Raw genomic sequence first — 20,421 nt, 5'->3', positions numbered from 1 at the left:
ATATTTTATTAAAGAGATGAAATTACAGATGATGCTATTACAACTGCGGGTGCCTGGCTTATATACCGCCATGGACACCCTTTGGGAAAGGGCATGATCTTATGATCGTGCCCTTTCGTCTAATTAAAATTTAAATTAAATAATAAACCTAAGTTAACTAATTTTTTACATAACAGCTGCATTATTGTTGTCCGGCGAGATGCCGCCGACGATGATTCTCCTTGGCAGATATTCGTTTTCATTTTATGTAGGCCCGGTTGTTGTGAGGTATACTTCAATTCTTGCTTTTCCCATTTATTCAAAAAAGGAAGAGCACTTATTTCAATATCAAGAAACGAATCTTTAAAGGTGTTCCGGGTTGCAGGCGCTCTCTGTACTGCCAACTCTATGCCATCTAAATATTCCCACTTAAAGATCTGGAACATATTAGTGGAGCTTTCAATAGCGTGTTGAATCCATAATTTGCAATTTTCATTCAAAATATCTCTATGTTGCCATCCAAGTTCAAAAATCATTGATGTGCATATCTTTTTTGAAATCATTAAACTGATGAGGTGGATGACATTATTATTCCAATTTGGAGACAAAACTGAAATGGTTACTAGTGCCTTTTGATTGATTACAAACTTTAAGGCTTTAGGCTGTCCTTGTAATCCATCTAGCTTGTTTAAGATTTGTATTTTTTCTGTCAGTTTTAAATTTCCAAATTCGTGGAACCATTCAGCATGCTGTTTGATTAACTCTTGATTGTTACCAGTTTCAAAGTTGCCAATCCTTTCATGACTGAAAACTTGAGCAAACAGATTTGGCTCTATGTTATCTCTGATTCTTAAACTGTGAAAATCCCAGGGATAAGAAAATGTCTTTAAATACTGTGTCGTTCTCTGTATACACTGGGATACTCTGGTAACCTGAACCTTTCTGCACTCTCCTCCTCTAAACTCCTAATCTGCAAAACTTTCAAAAATTTCATACTGAGGGAATGTATCAATAAGATGATAATTCTCATCAATTTTATGGAGGAAAGCAGCTTCGAGCTCCTCAAAAATATCTGGGATTTTTAATGTCACCAAATATTTTATCATTTCTTCTGTCATGGGAATTTCTTCTAAATCTAAAATCTTAGCACCTGTAAACAGACTGAGGGCAAAATCAACACCTCCTATGATCTGGTAATAATTCAAAATCATGAGTATCCAGATCATTTCTTTTGTATAAACACTAGACCATAAATCACACAAGCTTCTGAAGAAAAGCTTAACCTTCATATTTGGCAAAGGAAAAATCTTTACCAAATTTTCATCTAAGCATAGTGAGATGCCCACATTCTTTGATTACCATGCCTGACACTTTCTGATCCACATATTTCTTCTGAGTCTGAAACCGACCACTTTCTTGATTTCATCTGTTACCCAACTTGCATGATTTTCCAGAATTCTAAATCTATCTACAAATGTGGCAAAACTATCATCTTCAGGTCCTTTGCCTGGAATTTCAAAAACTGAATATTTACAGGTTATATACATCTTATTCATATCTCTTGTCAAAGAATCTGTCAAGAAATTTGAATTGCCTGGAATCCACTCTACCTCAAATTCAAACTGCTGAAACCAGATTTGCCAGGCTAGAATTCTGCCTTTTGCAATTTGCCTTGAAATCTTAGCAGACAGAAAATATTTAAAGTTTCTGGAGTCTGTTCTTATTAAAAACTTTACTGGGGTAAGATATACCTCAAAACGCTGAATTCCATTAAAAATAGCTAACGTCTCCTTTTCAGCTATGAAGTAATTCTTTTGACTTGCTGTAAATTCCCCAGAAGCATATCCACACAAATTTTCTTCGACTTCTCCTTCGTTATTCTTCCTTTGCTCTAGAAGTACAGCTGCCCAAAATTCAAGTGAAGCATCAGTTTGTAAAATAAGTAAACCATCACCTGGAGGTTGAAGCTTGGGTAAGTGCGGGCATTCTTCTTTGAGCTTCTTTACTGCTACAGTAGCTTCTTCAGACCAACCTTGGTTGATGTGTCTCCTGATTGGGGCTGTTTTTCTGACAAATTCGGAATGTATTTGTGAAGATAATTCAGTACTCCAAGAAATCTTTCAATTGTCTTTTTGTCCTTCAATTCATCAAGAAATTGTGTTAATTTTGTTAGCACATGGGGCTGCATTTGAATAGAACCATTAGCAACATTAATCCCCAAAAAATCAATGCTATCCTGAAATAAGGACATCTTTCTTTCTGACAGAACAATTCCATGCTTTTTAACTTCTTCAAGAAAAATCTCTAAATGCTTTAAATGAGTCTGTACATCAGGACTATGTATCAAAATATCATCTATATATGTGACTATAAAATCATATTTAGCAAAAATATAATCCATCCTTCTTTGAAAAAAGGCTGGAGCATTCTTCAAGCCGAATGGAACAACTTTCCATTGATAGAATCATGCTGGGCATATGAAGGTTGTTTTGTGTCTATCTTCTGGCTGAATTTGGATTTGATAGTACCCAGACTTCATGTCAAATTTTCTAAACACCTTACTGTGCTGAATCTTTTGCATAATCACTTCGGGTCTTGGCAATGGATAATTAAAATTATGAGTGATGGCATTAAGAGGTTTATAATTAATAACCATTCTTGGTTTACCTCTTACGATCTCAGAATGATTTCTTACTAGAAATGCAGAACATGCATAGTGAGATTCACTTGGCTCGCTCAGCTGCATCTTTAGTAATTCTTGCATCTGATTCTTTATTTCTTGTTCATCGGTTGGTGTGCACGGAATCAGTTTTCCCTTTACTTCATTGTCATGTAAGGTGACTATTTCTTGCATCGGACTTTCAGTTTCCCAAAATTGTTGTGGATTATCCGAGCAACTCTTTAGAAGTCTCTGGTAGATATCTTTCTGCTCTGTAGACCAATTAGTGTCAATGCATGCTAACTATTTTGTTTTATTTTCTTCTCTGGCTTCATAAATTTGCAGGACTTCCTGCCAGTCATCTGAATCTTTTACCGGCTTTCTAGTTCCTACTCTTTTTTGACTATTCTCATGCCTAGCTTCAGAATTTGCAATACTAAATCTAGGTACTGATATAGCCTTTTTCTTTAAGTTTATTATCAGCTTGTCCTGGCTGATAGTTACTGGTAGCACAGAGTTTATGAATCGCATGCCTAACATCAAGCTTGATGAATGGTCATAATGCTGAATTGCTGAAATTTTAATAATACTCCCCCCAACTTTAAAAGGAATATTGTCTACATAACGGGTGAGCTGAACAGATCCTCCAATTGTCTCTGAAACCAGTATATTTTTTAACGGTTTCCACAAGGGTTTGAACAGAGATGGCCTAGCCAGATTGTTAGAACCTCCAGTATCTACAAATGCATCTACAGAAATCCATTCACCTTTTACTTGCACTTGCACTGGAATATAAATCAGGCTATCTGTTTTAACAATCTTTTTTAACAAATTATTCTGTTCTTCTTTAGTACCCTCTAGTTGTGGCATACTGGTTGATGGCGTTATTTTCTTTTCATACGGATAGAAAGAATTAAATTGAGATACATGAGCTGTAGGTTGCTTACCTTTATCTCTACTGACTGATGCTATGCTCTCTGGTTCATCGTCTGAATCATATTCTGTCTCGCTTGTCGATTCAAGATCTGAAGAACTCTCTATGTCACTGTAATGTTGTTCACTATAATAATCTGAACAAGATGTACATACATTCATTTTCTGTACATGATCGTTTTCATCTTCATCATCTGAAACTTCTGTAAGAATATATACATCAGAAATTTCATCATCGGACTCTACAACAGACCAGTCATCTTGAAACTCTTCAATATCTACACAAGCTTTGAGTTTACTAGATGATTTCTGGGGGCAGTTTCTAGCAGTGTCCTTCCTTTTTACAAATGAAACAACAATTGTTGTTTCTGGGCTTGTTACTTTTCTTCAAAAATCTGTATTTTCTAAAAGGCCTCTTTGGGTTTGATATTCTTTTGGGTTTGTATTTGCCATACCTTTTGGATTTCTTCTTTTCTTTAAAAGGTGTCCATGGCAATACTGATCTACAGACATCGGAACTTGGAGTGATGTCGTGTGCTTTCTTCTGCCAACATAGATATTTTACCTTTTCTGAAACTCTGAACAGAAGATCAACCCAATAGATTTGATCTAGACTTTTTAGCTGAACTTCTAGATCTTTCATTATTAGATCTCCCAAATTACCTGGTAATTTTGATAAAAATGCAATTTTTTGAGCAAGGTCATTAAAAAGATTAGCTTTAAAGACTTTAGCCATAAAATCTTTACCAAACTGATCTAAATACTTTAGATCTTTTAATTCCATATGGCTAAGGTCAGTTAAAAGCTGCTTTCTCTCATCTGCTGGTTCTGGCACAAATTGGGTCTTTAGCAAAATTTCTAACGTGGACAAACCAGCTTCCATGACTGCTCTTCTCTCGGTTTCTGATCCTCCCATCCACCAATCAAAAACAATTCCTGCCATCCTCTTTTCAGCTAGAATCATAATAGATATATTATCTAATTTTGTAGTGACCTGCATCTGGTATAAGGCTCCTATCCAGATTCTGATAGACTCTCCTGGATTAGATGAGCTATCTAGATCTAGAATATAACCACTAGAGTTTGTAGCAAACAGGTCTTCTTCGACTCTAGGATACTTTGTAGTTTCTTTCAGAATATGAGCTTTATTCTGATTATGGATGGACGGCATAATAAAAGATGGGAATTTTGTTGCAGCTTGTTCTAATGTCATGACTTCCTTTTTAGACTCAAAGGGTTTGTCTATTTTGTATGTCTTTGAAGATTTTGTGTCACTGGTTAGTTTACCAGTGCCTATGGAAGTTCCTTCTCCAACACTAGATTGAGCTGCTTCTTTTTTATCTTCTTCATCTTCTTCTAAATCCCAATAGTTTGGAGCTGACATATCTACATGAAACTTTGGATTTTCTTGGCTTTATTTTTCTGTTTCCTTCTGCTCCTTTCTTCTTTTTCTGCTTGTTGCTCTTCATATAACAGCTTTAAATTTTAATTTATCAAATCAGCTTGTTTTCCAAAATCATTTAGGACATCCTCGGCATGGTAGCACCAAGTAGTCAAGTAGTTTCCTACTTGATAAACCTGATCCATATCATTTGGGTCTTGAGAATTATGTTCTAACAAGGGAGCACAATCTGCTCTTGTGGAAGGCTGTCTACTCTTAGATGAAGAAACACAGAACTTAGTTTTGGGTGGCCATTTCCCCCCTCTAACAAATCTTTTGTTAGCAAACTGATATTCTTTTATAGGTGAAAAAGTATGTACATGAGTCCTAAACATTTTATTGACTGCAAAAAAGGGTTTTTCTTCAGGAATATACAACTGATTTTCAGACTGGGGTGTACTGGTGGAAGTAGAAGGCTGTTCTTCTGGTATAGTGATATGTCTATAAAAAGACCTTCTTCCACTTTGGATTGAATTTTCAACTGGTAGTAAGGCGCTTGAGTGAAGACCCGTGGAGAGAGGTCGTGTGGAGACTCGCGCATGGTCGCCTGAGGATTGGATATTTGTTTTCAGATTTGCTGTTTGGGAAGCGACAATTTTATTTAGAAGTAAGTCCTGCATTCACTAAAGCTTCATCATTTATATTCAGTCTCGGTGATATTTCTATTTTGTGTTGAGCCCTTGAATGGTCAGAGTCCCCAATTTGCCCTTGAATGGTCAGAGTCCCCAATTTGGTATCAGAGCCATAACCCGTTCCTTGGAAATATAACCTTGACGAAATACATTCTATAGACAGAATCTGAAGAAAGCCAGGAAGCCTTCGAAAGACATCTTTGTTTTACATTATGTCGAGTAGATAAAAGCTCCTTCAGTCGATTTCTGGAATATAATTGTATCTGTCCATTATGGCTAAATTCTTGAGATCCTTTTCTACCATTGACAAAAGATCAATTTCTGAAGTAGAAAGTAGAAGTGTTGAGTCAGATATAAATGAACATGAACAAGTAGAAGACCCTGAAAGCTGGAACCCTCCTGCTTTGGATACTAAAGAAGTCTATCCAGTTCCTCTCATGTTCAAACTTTCGAAGAAATATTATTTTAAATAAGTAGAGCTCAAGCTACGAATTAAAGGTCCATTTGTACAGATAGTTGGTTTAAATTTGTTTACTGAGGATGAGATAAGAAAGTTTAAAAAGTATGCTAAGGAAGGAAGGTTTCATTACTTACATTGTGGAGCAATCAGACTTGGTCTAGCTCCCCTATTCAGACATGGGTTGGATACTCCTTGCATAGCAGAGTTATTTGATACAAGGCATAATGAATATGATCATGCTAGAATAGGAACCATTTTGGGAAACTTATCATCTGGTTGTCAGCATGGAACAATTTTTCCTGATTATGCTATCAGTCTAACAGATGCTCATCTTAAAGACTGTTGGAAAGCCTTGATAGGAGTACAAGGGTTATCTATGGTAGATGATAGTGAATTTTTGTCTGTAATAGTCCAGACTTCCTTTCAGCTAACTAATACAGTTCATCCAAAGTTAAAACAACCGGTGTTGAAAGATTGTGTGACAGTTGGGATAGGAAATGCTCAAATCGAAGGCGTACATTATGAGAAAGAATCCTTACCCAATGAGTGGTATATCCAGTATAAGTCTTTGGCTTCAGACAGTGCAAATAAAAGAGTTAAGAGAATGGCCCTTACAGATGATGGTGTAAAAATCATATCCAATCCAGACCATCCTAGAATTCCACAACCCATAGTCTTGCCAGAGAAACATGTACTACCAGTTGAAAATTCATTCCAAAGTGCAAGAAGGTCTTTTTATAGACAACTCACTATACCAGAAGAACAACCTTCTACTTCCACCAGTACACCCCGGTCTGAAAATCAGTTGTATATTCCTGAAGAAAAACCCTTTTTTGCAGTCAATAAAATGTTTAGGACTCATGTACATACTTTTCCACCTATAGAAGAATATCAGTTTGCTAACAAAAGATTTGCTAGAGGGGGGAAATGGCCACCCAAAACTAAGTTCTATGTTTCTTCATCTCAGAGTAGACAACCTTCCACAAGAGCAGATTGTGCTCCCTTGTTAGAACATAATTCTCAAGACCCAAATGATATGGATCAGGTTTATCAAGTAGGAAACTACTTGACTACTTTAGAATTCTGGAAAATCATGCAAGTTGGGTAACAGATGAAATCAAGAAAGTGGTCGGTTTTAGACTCAGAAGAAATATGTGGATCAGAAAGTGTCAGGCATGGAAATCAAAGAATGTGGGCATCTCACTAGGCTTAGATGAAAATTTGGTAAAGATTTTTCCTTTGCCAAATATGAAGGTTAAGCTTTTCTTCAGAAGCTTGTGTGATTTATGGTCTAGTGTTTATACAAAAGAAATGATCTGGATACTCATGATTTTGAATTATTACCAGATCATAGGAGGTGTTGATTTTGCCCTCAGTCTGTTTACAGGTGCTAAGATTTTAGATTTAGAAGAAATTCCCATGACAGAAGAAATGATAAAATATTTGGTGACATTAAAAATCCCAGATATTTTTGAGGAGCTCGAAGCTGCTTTCCTCCATAAACTTGATGAGAATTATCATCTTATTGATACATTCCCTCAGTATGAAATTTTTGAAAGTTTTGCAGATTAGGAGATTAGAGGAGGAGAGTGCAGAAAGGTTCAGGTTACCAGAGTATCCCAGTGTATACAGAGAACAACACAGTATTTAAAGACATTTTCTTATCCCTGGGATTTTCACAGTTTAAGAATCAGAGATAACATAGAACCAAATCTGTTTGCTCAAGTTTTCGGTCATGAAAGGATTGGCAACTTTGAAACTAGTAACAATCAAGAGTTAATCAAACAACATGCTGAATGGTTCCACGAATTTGGAAATTTAAAATTGACAGAAAAAATACAAATCTTAAACAAGCTAGATGGATTACAAGGATAGCCTAAAGCCTTAAAGTTTGCAATCAATCAAAAGGCACTAGTAACCATTTCAGTTTTGTCTCCAAATTGGAATAATAATGTCATCCACCTCATCAGTTTAATGATTTCAAAAAAGATATGCACATCAATGATTTTTGAACTTGGATGGCAACATAGAGACATTTTGAACGAAAATTGCAAATTATGGATTCAGCACGCTATTGAAAGCTCCACTAATATGTTCCAGATCTTTAAGTGGGAATATTTAGATGGCATAGAGTTGGTAGTACAGAGAGTGCCTGTAACCCGTAACGCCTTTAAAGATTCGTTTCTTGATATTGAAATAAGTGCTCTTCCTTTTTTGAATAAATGGGAAAAGCAAGAACAAAAGCAAGAATTGAAGTATACCTCACAACAACCGGGCCTACATAAAATCAAAACGAATATCTGCCAAGGAGAATCATCGTCAGCAGCATCTCGCTGGACAAAAATAATGCAGCCGAAAGAAATAGATGAAATGATAGATGCGCAAGATCCAAATGAAGGAATCGATGAACAATATGACCGACTGATGAAAAGACACTACCGCAAAATAATAGATGAATACGAACCATCTCCCGGATCATCTGAAGAAGACTTATGGGAGACTAGAAGCCCAATGGGCCCTTTGTAGAATCTTTGTCAGCAATGTGATAATGTTGATCACATGTTGTGACAGGATTCCTTTGTACAGAAAAGGTTGAGTAGACACCATCGGTGAAAAAAGATACCGACAGGACCCTCAATTATTTTCTTTTGACGTCATTGCATAGATAGGATTAGATGCTTAGAGAGTCTATATAAGAAAGAGTCTACAGACCATTATGATCCTCCTGATCATTCAAGTCATTTTCTCTTTTGTGATCATTCAGTCTGAGACACTCTGTTGTAATAAGCTTTGTGTATTTCTATTTTTCTTTTATTAATATTGAAGCCTACTGGGTCGCCTGTCTGAGGACAGTTCTTGTAATCCGAAAGAGGTTTGAGCTGTAAGGCGCTTGAGTGAAGACCCGTGGAGAGAGGTCGTGTGGAGACTCTCGCATGGTCGCCTGAGGATTGGATATTTGTTTTCAGATTTGCTGTTTGGGAAGTGACAATTTTATTTAGAAGTAAGTCCTGCATTCACTAATGCTTCATCATTTATATTCAGTCTCAGTGATATTTCTGTTTTGTGTTGAGCCCTTGAATGGTCAGAGTCCCCAATTTGTGTTGAGCCCTTGAATGGTCAGAGTCCCAAAGTTTCATGTAGATATGTCCGCTCCAAACTATTGGGATTTAGAAGAAGATGAAGAAGATCAAAAAGAAGCAGCTCAATCTAGTGCCGGAGAAAGAACTTCCATACGCACTGATAAACTAACCAGTGACACAAATTCTTCAAAGCCATAACAAAAACCAGCTTCCATGACTGCTCTTCTCTCAGTTTCTGATCCTCCCATCCACCAATCAAAAACAATTCCTACCATCCTCTTTTCAACTAGAATCAGAATAGATATATTATCTAATTTTGTAGTGTCCTGCATCTGGTATAAGGCTCCTATCCAGATTCTGATAGACTCTCCTGGATTAGATGAGCTATCTAGATCTAGAATATAACCGCTATAGTTTGTAGCAAACAAGTCTTCTTCGACTCTAGGATACTTTGTAGTTTCTTCGACTCTAGGATACTTTGTAGTTTCTTTCTAATGTCATGACTTCCTTTTTAGACTCAAAGTGTTTGTCTATTTTGTATGTATTTGAAGATTTTCTGTCACTGGTTACTTTACCAATGCCTATGGAAGTTCCTTCTCCGGCACTAGATTGAGCTGCTTCTTTTTGATCTTCATCATCTTCTTCTAAATCCCAATAGTTTGGAGCGGACATATCTACAAGAAACTTTTGGATTTTCTTGGCTTTCTTTTTCTGTTTCCTTCTTCTCCTTTCTTATTTTTCTGTTTGTTGCTCTTCATATAACAACTTTAAATTTTCATTTATCAAATCAGCTTGTTTTCCCAAATCATTTAGGACATCCTCGGCATGGGAGCAACAAGTAGTCAAGTAGTTTCCTACTTGATAAACCTGATCCATATCATTTGGGTCTTGAGAATTATGTTCTAACAAGGGAGCACAATCTGCTCTTGTGGAAGGTTGTCTACTCTGAGATGAAGAAACACAGAACTTAGTTTTGGGTGGCCATTTTCCCCCTCTAACAAATCTTTTGTTAGCAAAATGATATTCTTCTATAGGTGGAAAAGTATGTACATGAGTCCTAAACATTTTATTGACTGCAAAAAAGAGTTTTTCTTCAGGAATATACAACTGATTTTCAGATCGGGGTGTACTGGTGGAAGTAGAAGGCTGTTCTTCTGGTATAGTGAGCTGTCTATAAAAAGACCTTCTTCCACTTTGGATTGAATTTTAAACTGGTAGTACATGTTTCTCTGGCAAGACTATGGGCTATGGAATTCTAGGATGGTCTGGATTGGATATGATTTTTACACCACCATCTGTAAGAGCCCTTCTCTTAACTCTTTTATTTGCACTGTCTGAAGCCAAAGACTTATACTGGATATACTAGTCATTGGGTAAGGATTCTATTTCATAATGTATGCCTTCAATTTGAGCATTTCCTATCCCAACTATCACATAATCTTTAACACCGGTTGTTTTAACTTTGGATGAACTGTATTAGTAAGCTGAAAGGAAGTCTGGACAATTACAGACAAAAATTCACTGTCATCTACCATAGATAACCCTTGTACTCCTATCAAGGCTTTCCAACAGCCTTTAAGATGAGCATTTGTTAGACTGATAGCATCATCAGGAAAAATTGTTCCATGCTGACAACCAGATGATAAGTTTCCCAAAATGGTTCCTATTCTAGCATGATCATATTCATTATGCCTTGTATCAAATAGCTCTGCTATGCAATGAGTATCCAACCCATGTCTAAATAGGGGAGCTAGACCAAGTCTGATTGCTCCAAAATGTAAGTAATGGAACCTTCCTTCCTTAGCATACTTTTTAAACTTTCTTATCTCATCCTCAGTAAACAAATTTAAACCAACTATCTGTACAAATGGACCTTTAATTCGTAGCTTGAGCTCTACTTCTTTAAAATAATATTTCTTTGAGAGTTTGAACATGAGAGGAACTGGATAGACTTCTTTAGTATCCAAAGCAGGAGGGTTCCAGCTTTCAGGGTCTTCTACTTGTTCATGTTCATTTATATCTGACTCAACAGTTCTACTTTCTACTTCAGAAATTGATCTTTTGTCAATGGTAGAAAAGGATCTCAAGAATTTAGCCATAATGGACTGATACAATTCTATTCCAGAAATCGACTGAAGGAGCTTTTATCTACTCGACACAATGTAAAACAAAGATGTCTTTCGAAGGCTTCCTGGCTTTCTTCAGATTCTGTCTATAGAATGTATTTCGTCAAGGTTATATTTCCAAGGAATGGGTTATGGCTCTGATACCACAAATTGGGGACTCTGACCATTCAAGGGCTCAACACAAATTGGGGACTTTGACCATTCAAGGGCTCAAAACAAAACAGAAATATCACTGAGACTGAATATAGATGAAGCTTTAGTTAATGCAGGACTTACTTCTAAATAAAATTGTCGCTTCCCAAACAACAAATCTGAAAACAAATATCCAATCCTCAGGCGACCATGCGCGAGTCTCCGCACGACCTCTCTCCATGGGTCTTCACTCAAGCGCCTTACAACTCAAACCTCTTTCAAATTACAGGAACTGTCCTCAGACAGGCGACCCAGTAGGCTTCAATATTAATAAAAGCAGAATAGAAATACACAAAGCTTATTACAACAGAGTGTCTCAGACTGAATGATCACAAAAGAGCAAATGAGTCGAATGATCAGGATGCTCATAATGGTATGCAGACTCTTTCTTATATAGACTCTCTAAGCATCTAATCCTATCTAAGCAATGACGTCAAAAGAAAATAATTGAGGGTCTTGTCGGTATCTTTTTCCACTGACGGTGTCTACTCAACCTTTTCTGTACAGAGGAATCCTGTCACAACATGTGATCAACATTATCACATTGCTGACAAATATTCTACCAAGGGCCCATTGGGCTTCTAGTCTCCCATAAGTCTTCTTCAGATGATCCAGGAGATGGTTCGTATTCATCTATTATTTGGCGGTAGTGTCTTTTCATCAGTCGGTCATATTGTTCATCGATTCCTTCATTTGGATCTTGCGCATCTGTCATTTCATCTTTTTCTTTCGGCTGCATTATTGTTGTCCGGTGAGATGCTGCTGACGATGATTCTCCTTGGCAGATATTCGTTTTGATTTTATGTAGGCCCGGTTGTTGTGAGGTATACTTCAATTCTTGCTTTTGTTCTTGCTTTTCCCATTTATTCAAAAAAGGAAGAGCACTTATTTCAATATCAAGAAACGAATCTTTAAAGGCGTTCCGGGTTGCAGGCGCTCTCTGTACTGCCAACTCTATGCCATCTAAATATTCCCACTTAAAGATCTGGAACATATTAGTGGAGCTTTCAATAGCGTGCTGAATCCATAATTTGCAATTTTCGTTCAAAATGTCTCTATGTTGCCATCCAAGTTCAAAAATCATTGATGTTCATATCTTTTTTGAAATCATTAAACTGATGAGGTGGATGATATTATTATTCCAATTTGGAGACAAAACTGAAATGGTTACTAGTGCCTTTTGATTGATTGCAAACTTTAAGGCTTTAGGCTATCCTTGTAATCCATCTAGCTTGTTTAACATTTGTATTTTTTCTGTCAGTTTTAAATTTCCAAATTCGTGGAACCATTCAGCATGCTGTTTGATTAACTCTTGATTGTTACCAGTTTCAAAGTTTCCAATCCTTTCATGACTGAAAACTTGAGCAAACGGATTTGGCTCTATGTTATCTCTGATTCTTAAACTGTGAAAATCCCAAGGATAAGCAAATGTCTTTAAATACTATGCCATTCTCTGTATACATTGGGATACTCTGGTAACCTGAACCTTTCTGCACTCTCCTCCTCTGATCTCCCAATCTGCAAAACTTTCAAAAATTTCATACTGAGGGAATGTATCAATAAGATGATAATTCTCATCAATTCTCTGGAGGAAAGCAACTTCGAGCTCCTCAAAAATATCTGGGATTTTTAATGTCACCAAATATTTTATCATTTCTTTTGTCATGGGAATTTCTTCTAAATCTAAAATCTTAGCACCTGTAAACAAACTGAGGGCATAATAAACACCTCCTATGATCTGGTAATAATTCAAAATCATGAGTATCCAGATCATTTCTTTTGTATAAACACTAGACCATAAATCACACAAGCTTCTGAAGAAAAGCTTAACCTTCATATTTGGCAAAGGAAAAATCTTTACAAAATTTTCATCTATGCCTAGTGAGATGCCCACATTTTTTGATTGCCATGCCTGACACTTTCTAATCCACATATTTCTTTTGAGTCTGAAACCAACCACTTTCTTGATTTTATCTGTTACCCAACTTGCATGATTTTCCAGAATTCTAAATCTATCTACAAATGTGGCAAAACTATCATCTTTAGGTCCTTTACCTGGAATTTCAAAAACTGAATATTTATAGGTTATATACATCTTATTCATATCTCTTGTCAAAGAATCTGTCAAGAAAATTGAATTTCCTGGAATCCACTCTACCTCAAATTCAAACTGCTGAAACCAAATTTGCCAGGTTAGAATTCCGCCTTTTGCAATTTGCCTTGAAATCTTAGCAGACAGAAAATATTTAAAGTTTCTGGAGTCTGTTCTTATTAAAAACTTTACTGGGGTAAGATATACCTCAAAACGCTGAATTCCATTAAAAATAGCTAACGTCTCCTTTTCAGCTATGAAGTAATTCTTCTGACTTGCTGTAAATTCCCCAAAAGCATATCCACACAAATTTTCTTCGACTTCTCCTTCATTATTCTTCCTTTTCTCTAGAAGTACAGCTGCCCAAAATTCAAGTGAAGCATCAGTCTGTAAAATAAGTAAACCATCACCTGGAGGTTGAAGCTTGGGTAAGTGCTAGCATTCTTTTTTGAGCTTCTTTACTGCTGCAATAGCTTCTTCAGACCAACCTTGGTTGATGTGTCTCCTGATTGGGGTTGTTTTTTCTGACAAATTCGGAATGTATTTGTGAAGATAATTCAGTACTCCAAGAAATCTTTCAATTTTCTTTTTGTCCTTCAATTCATCGGGAAATTGTGTTAATTTTGTTAGCACATGGGGTTGCATTTGAATAGCACCATTAGCAACATTAATCCCCAAAAAATGAATGCTATCCTGAAATAAGGACATCTTTCTTTCTGACAGAACAATTCCATGCTTTTTAACTTCTTCAAGAAAAATCTCTAAATTCTTTAAATGAGTCTGTACATCAGGACTATGTATCAAAATATCATCTATATATGTGACTATAAAATCATATTTAGCAAAAATATAATCCATCCTTCTTTGAAAAAAGGCTGTAGCATTCTTCAAGCCGAATGGAACAACTTTCCATTGATAGAATCCTGCTGGGCATATTAAGGCTGTTTTGTGTCTATCTTTTGGCTGGATCTGGATTTGATAGTACCCAGACTTCATGTCAAATTTGATAAACACCTTACTGTGCTGAATCTTTTGCATAATCACTTTGGGTCTTGGCAATGGATAATTAAAATTCTGAGTGATGGCATTAAGAGGTTTATAATTAAGAACCATTCTTGGCTTACCTCTTACGATATCAGAATGATTTCTTACTAGAAATGCAAAACATGCATAATGAGATTCACTCGGCTCGATCAGCTACATCTTTAGTAATTCTTGAATCTGATTCTTTATTTCTTGTTCATCGGCTGGTGTGCACGGAATCAGCTTTCCCTTTACTCCATTGTCATGTAAGGTGACTATTTCTTGCATCGCACTTTCAGTTTCCCAAAATTTTTGTGGATTATCCCAACAACTCTTTAGAAGTCTCTGGGAGATATCTTTCTGCTCTATAGACCAATTAGTGTCAATGCATGCTAACTGTTTTGTTTTATTTTCTGCTCTGGCTTCATAAATTTGTAGGACTTCCTGCCAGTCATTTGAATCTTTTACCGGCTTTCTAGTTCCTACTCTTTTTTTACTATTCTCATGCCTAGCTTCAGAATTTGCAATACTCAATCTAGGTACTGATATAGCCTTTTTCTTTAAGTTTATTATCAGCTTGTCCTGGCTGATAGTTACTGGTAGCACAAAGTTTATGAATGGCATGCCTAACATCAAGCTTGCTGAAGGGTCGTAATGCTGAATTGCTGAAATTTTAATAATACTCCCCCCAACTTTCAAAGGAATATTGTCTACATAATGGGTGAGCTGAACAGATCCTCCAATTGTCTCTGAAACCAGTATATTTTTTAACGGTTTCCACAAGGGTTTGAACAGAGATGGCCTAGCCAGATTGTTAGAACCTCCAGTATCTACAAATGCATCTACAGAAATCCATTCACCTTTTACTTGCACTTGCACTGGAATATAAATCAGGCTATCTGTTTTAACAATCTTTTTTAACAAATTATTCTGTTCTTCTTTAGTACCCTCTAGTTGTGGCATACTGGTTGATGGCGTTATTTTCTTTTCATACGGACAGAAAGAATTAAATTGAGATACAGGCGCTGCAGGTTGCTTACCTTTATCTCTACTGACTGATGCTATGCTCTCTGATTCATCGTCTGAATCATCTTCTGTCTCGCTTGTCGATTCAAGATCTGAAGAACTCTCTATGTCACTGTAATGTTGTTCACTAGAATAATCTGAACAAGATGTACATACATTCATTTTCTGTACATTATCATTTTCATCTTCATCATCTGAAACTTCTGTAAGAATATATACATCAGAAATTTCATCATCGGACTCTACAATAGACCAGTCATCTTGAAACTCTTCAATATCTACACAAGCTTTGAGTTTACTAGATGATTTCTAGGGGCACTTTCTAGCAAAGTGTCCTTCCTTTTTACAAATGAAACAACAATTGTTGTTTCTGGGCTTGTTCCTTTTCTTCAAAAATCTGTATTTTCTAAAAGGCCTCTTTGGGTTTGATATTCTTTTGGGTTTGTATTTTCCATACCTTTTGGATTTCTTCTTTGCTTTAAAAGGTGTCCATGGCAATACTGATCTACAGACATCGGAACTTGGAGTGATGTCGTGTGCTTTCTTCTGCCAACATAGATATTTTACCTTTTCTGAAACTCTGAACAGAAGATCAACCCAATAGATTTGATCTAGACTTTTTAGCTGAACTTCTAGATCTTTCATTATTAGATCTCCCAAATTGCCTGGTAATTTTGATAAAAATGCAATTTTTTGAGCAAGGTCATTAAAAAGATTAGCTTTAAAGACTTTAGCCATAAAATCTTTACCAAACTGATCTAAATACTTTAGATCTTTTAATTCCATACGGCTAAGGTCAGTTAAAAGCTGCTTTCTCTCATCTGCTGGTTCTGGCACAAATTGGGTCTTTAGCAAAATTTCTAAGGTGGACAAACCACCTTCCATGACTGCTCTTCTCCAGTGACAAGGCAAGAGCTTGGGCAAGTTCATCATCTTCTTGTGCTGGCTCCTCGAGATATCTAAAGAGCCACGCCATAACCAATTTTACATGCCTCAATGCTTGCTTTGCCTCGGATCTTGAAAATCCCATGTCAATCAGTATAGAAATGGTAGTCTCATGAGGTGGGTGACCTATAACATGTTGACCTATGCCTCCAAGAATACCACTTATGGCAGTGTATACATGGGTAATAATGGAAGCAATAGAGGTGATCAAAGATGGAATACAACGATAAAACAATGGATTCTCTAAGGTAGAACAATATTGAGAACTTGAGCCAGTAGGGTGCAAACAAAAACCTCTGGTTCCCATGGAACAATGATTGAGCCTCTAAAAACTGGTTGCACTAACGTCTCTCATTTGTGGGCTTCTTGTGAACAAATTGATTAGTCGAAGACACACTTGCTAATCAAAGCAATTAATTGATGTCCTTGTGTAGAGTATGAGTTGTATCAAACAACAAGCTCCTAGAAGGCCAAACCCTTGTTTCTTTAAGAATTGTGATGCAGTCAAAATGTCCTTCTCATGTAAGTGCACATTAGCATCAAAGGGTTATTCTTCTTGAATATCAAGAACCACATCTGTCAGCATCAAGATCTTCTATATGAGGTGTTGCAACAAACATTTTTAAGAATTTCATCATTACCACACTTCTCATCTGTAACTACAATATCATGAACGAATGGACCTTTTAGTGAAGGAATGAGCCAATAATCTACTTAGAAATTCTCTTGATGCTCCTCTCCCTACTTCTGATTAGCTGATCATCCAGAGCCACTGTTCCACTACAGGATGCTATAGGAATATGAAAATGTTGAAAAAAATGTAACAAGAAAGGCTCAATTTGAGTTTAGCCTTAGTCAAATGGAGTAAAATTGAATTTCGTCATTAGCAAGACAACTTGGAGGTAGTTAACTAGTGTGATATGGATCTTGTCACTCAATTTACTCAGTAAATTCGAATTAGAGGGCTTGGAGTCCAATTATGCATGTGTGATTGCTAAATTCTAGTAATCCATTTTAGTTATTTTCAGTTGTATTGAATTAATTGACCTCTAACTATTGTTAGAGTCAATTGAAGGTCAGTTGTGCAGTGGGACAATAGTCTAACTCAAAGATCTGTTAGTTAGCTGATTAATCAACCCAAAATAGCTAGTGCATGTAAAGAATTCGAGTTGCTCAGCTGAAGTGGAGATGACAAGGAAGTGTAACAAGTAGTTGTAAACTAGTTTGAGTGTACATGTGTTGCATGCAGTCAGATGATCAATCTTTGGGAATTATGCAATCAATTGGAGGAAAATTCCTAAAAAATAATGGTTAATTTCTTCAGGAATTGCGTAAGGAAACAGGAGGCTAGGTGAGCTGATATTTGGCTAAGTGTTGGTCAAAATTGTTCAATGAGTAGAGAGAACAATTATTTTTTTACAGGTTGAGCTCAGAGTTGGAGCTAGCAATTGTAATAGATTCTCTATTCATCTAATTAATGCAAATACGCTTGAGGGGTTTTCCCCAGTTGGGTTCCCCTAGAAATCACTGTGTATTTGTGGTTTTTCTTATTTCATGTATATGCATGTTATTCTAAATTGTGAATTTCATTTCGTAGATCAGTAGAGTAGAATTGTGTCTCTTGATTTCAGATTAAATTCCTTGATCAGTTGCAATTCTATTAAATTTCTACATGTTAAATTCAAATTAGAACCAATATTTCAAACTTGTCTCTCAAGAATTTCGAATTTGCAGCTTGCTTGCAACAATTTTTCTTCAGGATCGGGAGGATGTCTTTCATTAGACTAAGATTGGAGTATGCCTGGGAGGGTAGCTCAAATTTCTTAGCTTAGAAGGATTGAATGGAAGCAGTGATCGATGGCAATGGTGTGTTAAAATATGTTAAAAGTAGCATTGCAAAACCTCCATAGTTGGACGCACAACAACTTGCCCAATGGAAGAAGATGTTGCAAAGACTAGGAGAATTATTCTGGAAGGTTACGAGACCATGTGATCTCAAATATCCATGGAAAAGAGACACCATTTTCTATGTGGAAGGCACTAACTGAGCTTTTCAAAAATAGTAGTGACCATAGAAAATTGGCCTTGAAGACAAACTTCGAAACATTAAGATGCAAAAGAATGATACTATACCGCAGTATCTCTCCATATTTACACAAGTTCGAGATGATCTTGGAGGGGTCAGGGTGAATGTTGCAGAAGATGACTTGGTGAGCCTAGCTCTTCTAGGCCTTCCAAAATATTGGCATAACTACCAAGACTTTGTGAATCGAAGGGAAAAATTACCTAATTGGGAAAGTTTGTTGTCCGATTTGGTTCAAGAAGAGTTCAGGAGAAACAATCGGGATGGAGCATCATCCAAAGCTAAGGATGAAGATGATTTTTCATTGGTTGGAAAGGGGAAGAAGGGCAAAGGGAAGAATACCCAGAGAAAGCCTGAGTCTAGCCAAAATAATGGAAAAAAGAAATACATGAGCAAGATAAAATGCTTCCACTTCCATGAATTCGAGCACTATGCAACAAAATGTCCACATAAGAAGTCTACCAAGAAGCCTTCAAGAGGAGTAGCAGGTGAAGCACTGGCTTCACAATTCGAATTAGACTTCACCCTAATAGCATGCATGGCCAACACTGTTATGGGGAGTGTGTGGTACCTTGATTCCGAGGCCTTGTTCCATATGACAGGGTGCAAGGAGTTTATCAGTAGCCTGGAGGAGAAGGATGTCGATGATGGACGGTACAATGCTACAAGAATTGGTACTGTTACCTTTGAGAGGGAGAAAGCCTCTCCTCTTCGCCTCAAAGTTGTTATGTTTGTACCTAGGCTGAAGAAGAACATGATCTTTGTAGCAGTATTAGAGGATCATGGCTATGATGTTATTTTCAGTAAAGGGAAAGCCTTTCTAAGACACATAGCAACCGGGAAAGTGAAGTAGATCAGGGTTCGAGTGAATAGCCTTTGTAGAAAATCCTATAGATTCAAAAGCTCATGTAATCTACTAGAACAAGAGACAATAATCTACTTCTACTCTTTACAGCGGAAGCACATAAAGATCAAGCAAAACAATAATCGACAAGAGGAAGAACATCAATGGCACATAACATAATAAGTTTTCCCGGGGAAAGCCACAACTCAAAACCCCACTATCTGTATTGCATTAATCAGAAATCCAAGATGATAATACAATGCTTTTTTTCACAAGAACAATCCCAACACTCAGTAAAATCAATCTCCAACTCACAAGCAAGCTCAAGCCAAATCCAGGCCTCTTCTCTTCTCTCTAAGCCTCGTATTTCCTTGCACCCTTGGTCAAAGAATTCAGATGAATACAATATGCTTTGCTCAACCTTGAGCTTAACTTGCACAAGTATTTCCTATCATCCGCTTGATGACTTCCTTTGGCCAATACTTAGCCAAATTTCCAAGCCTCCAAGCTTCTAATTCTTTGCACAATTCCTGATAGATTAGCTCATATTTAAAGGGAAATTCCTTAGTTCCTAAATGCATGCACTATCAATGCAACTCAGAAAAATCTAAAACAAATAGTACACTATCCCTGCACTGTAGCCTCAATTGGGTCTTTCTCAGAATCGACATGCATGAGTTTCTGATGAGGGAATATTTAGTTAACTAGAGTAGCACTAGTTGAGTGCACTAATGCATCAACTGACTGTTAAATCACTATTAGTTCCTCAAATAGTTTGGAACTAATTTAATTAGACTTAACTCAATAAACTGAGTTAACTAATTACAACTCATACTTAACTCATCCTGGACCCCTATAATATAGGGAGAACATATACATGACTTCAAAAAGACTTCCAACTCAAAA

This window comes from Pinus tabuliformis, chromosome 8 (assembly GCF_031772625.1).
Source record: "Pinus tabuliformis cultivar Carrire ecotype Pingquan chromosome 8, CPIR1, whole genome shotgun sequence".
Lineage (NCBI taxonomy): Eukaryota > Viridiplantae > Streptophyta > Pinopsida > Pinales > Pinaceae > Pinus > Pinus tabuliformis.
This window is presented reverse-complemented; position numbering follows the sequence as displayed.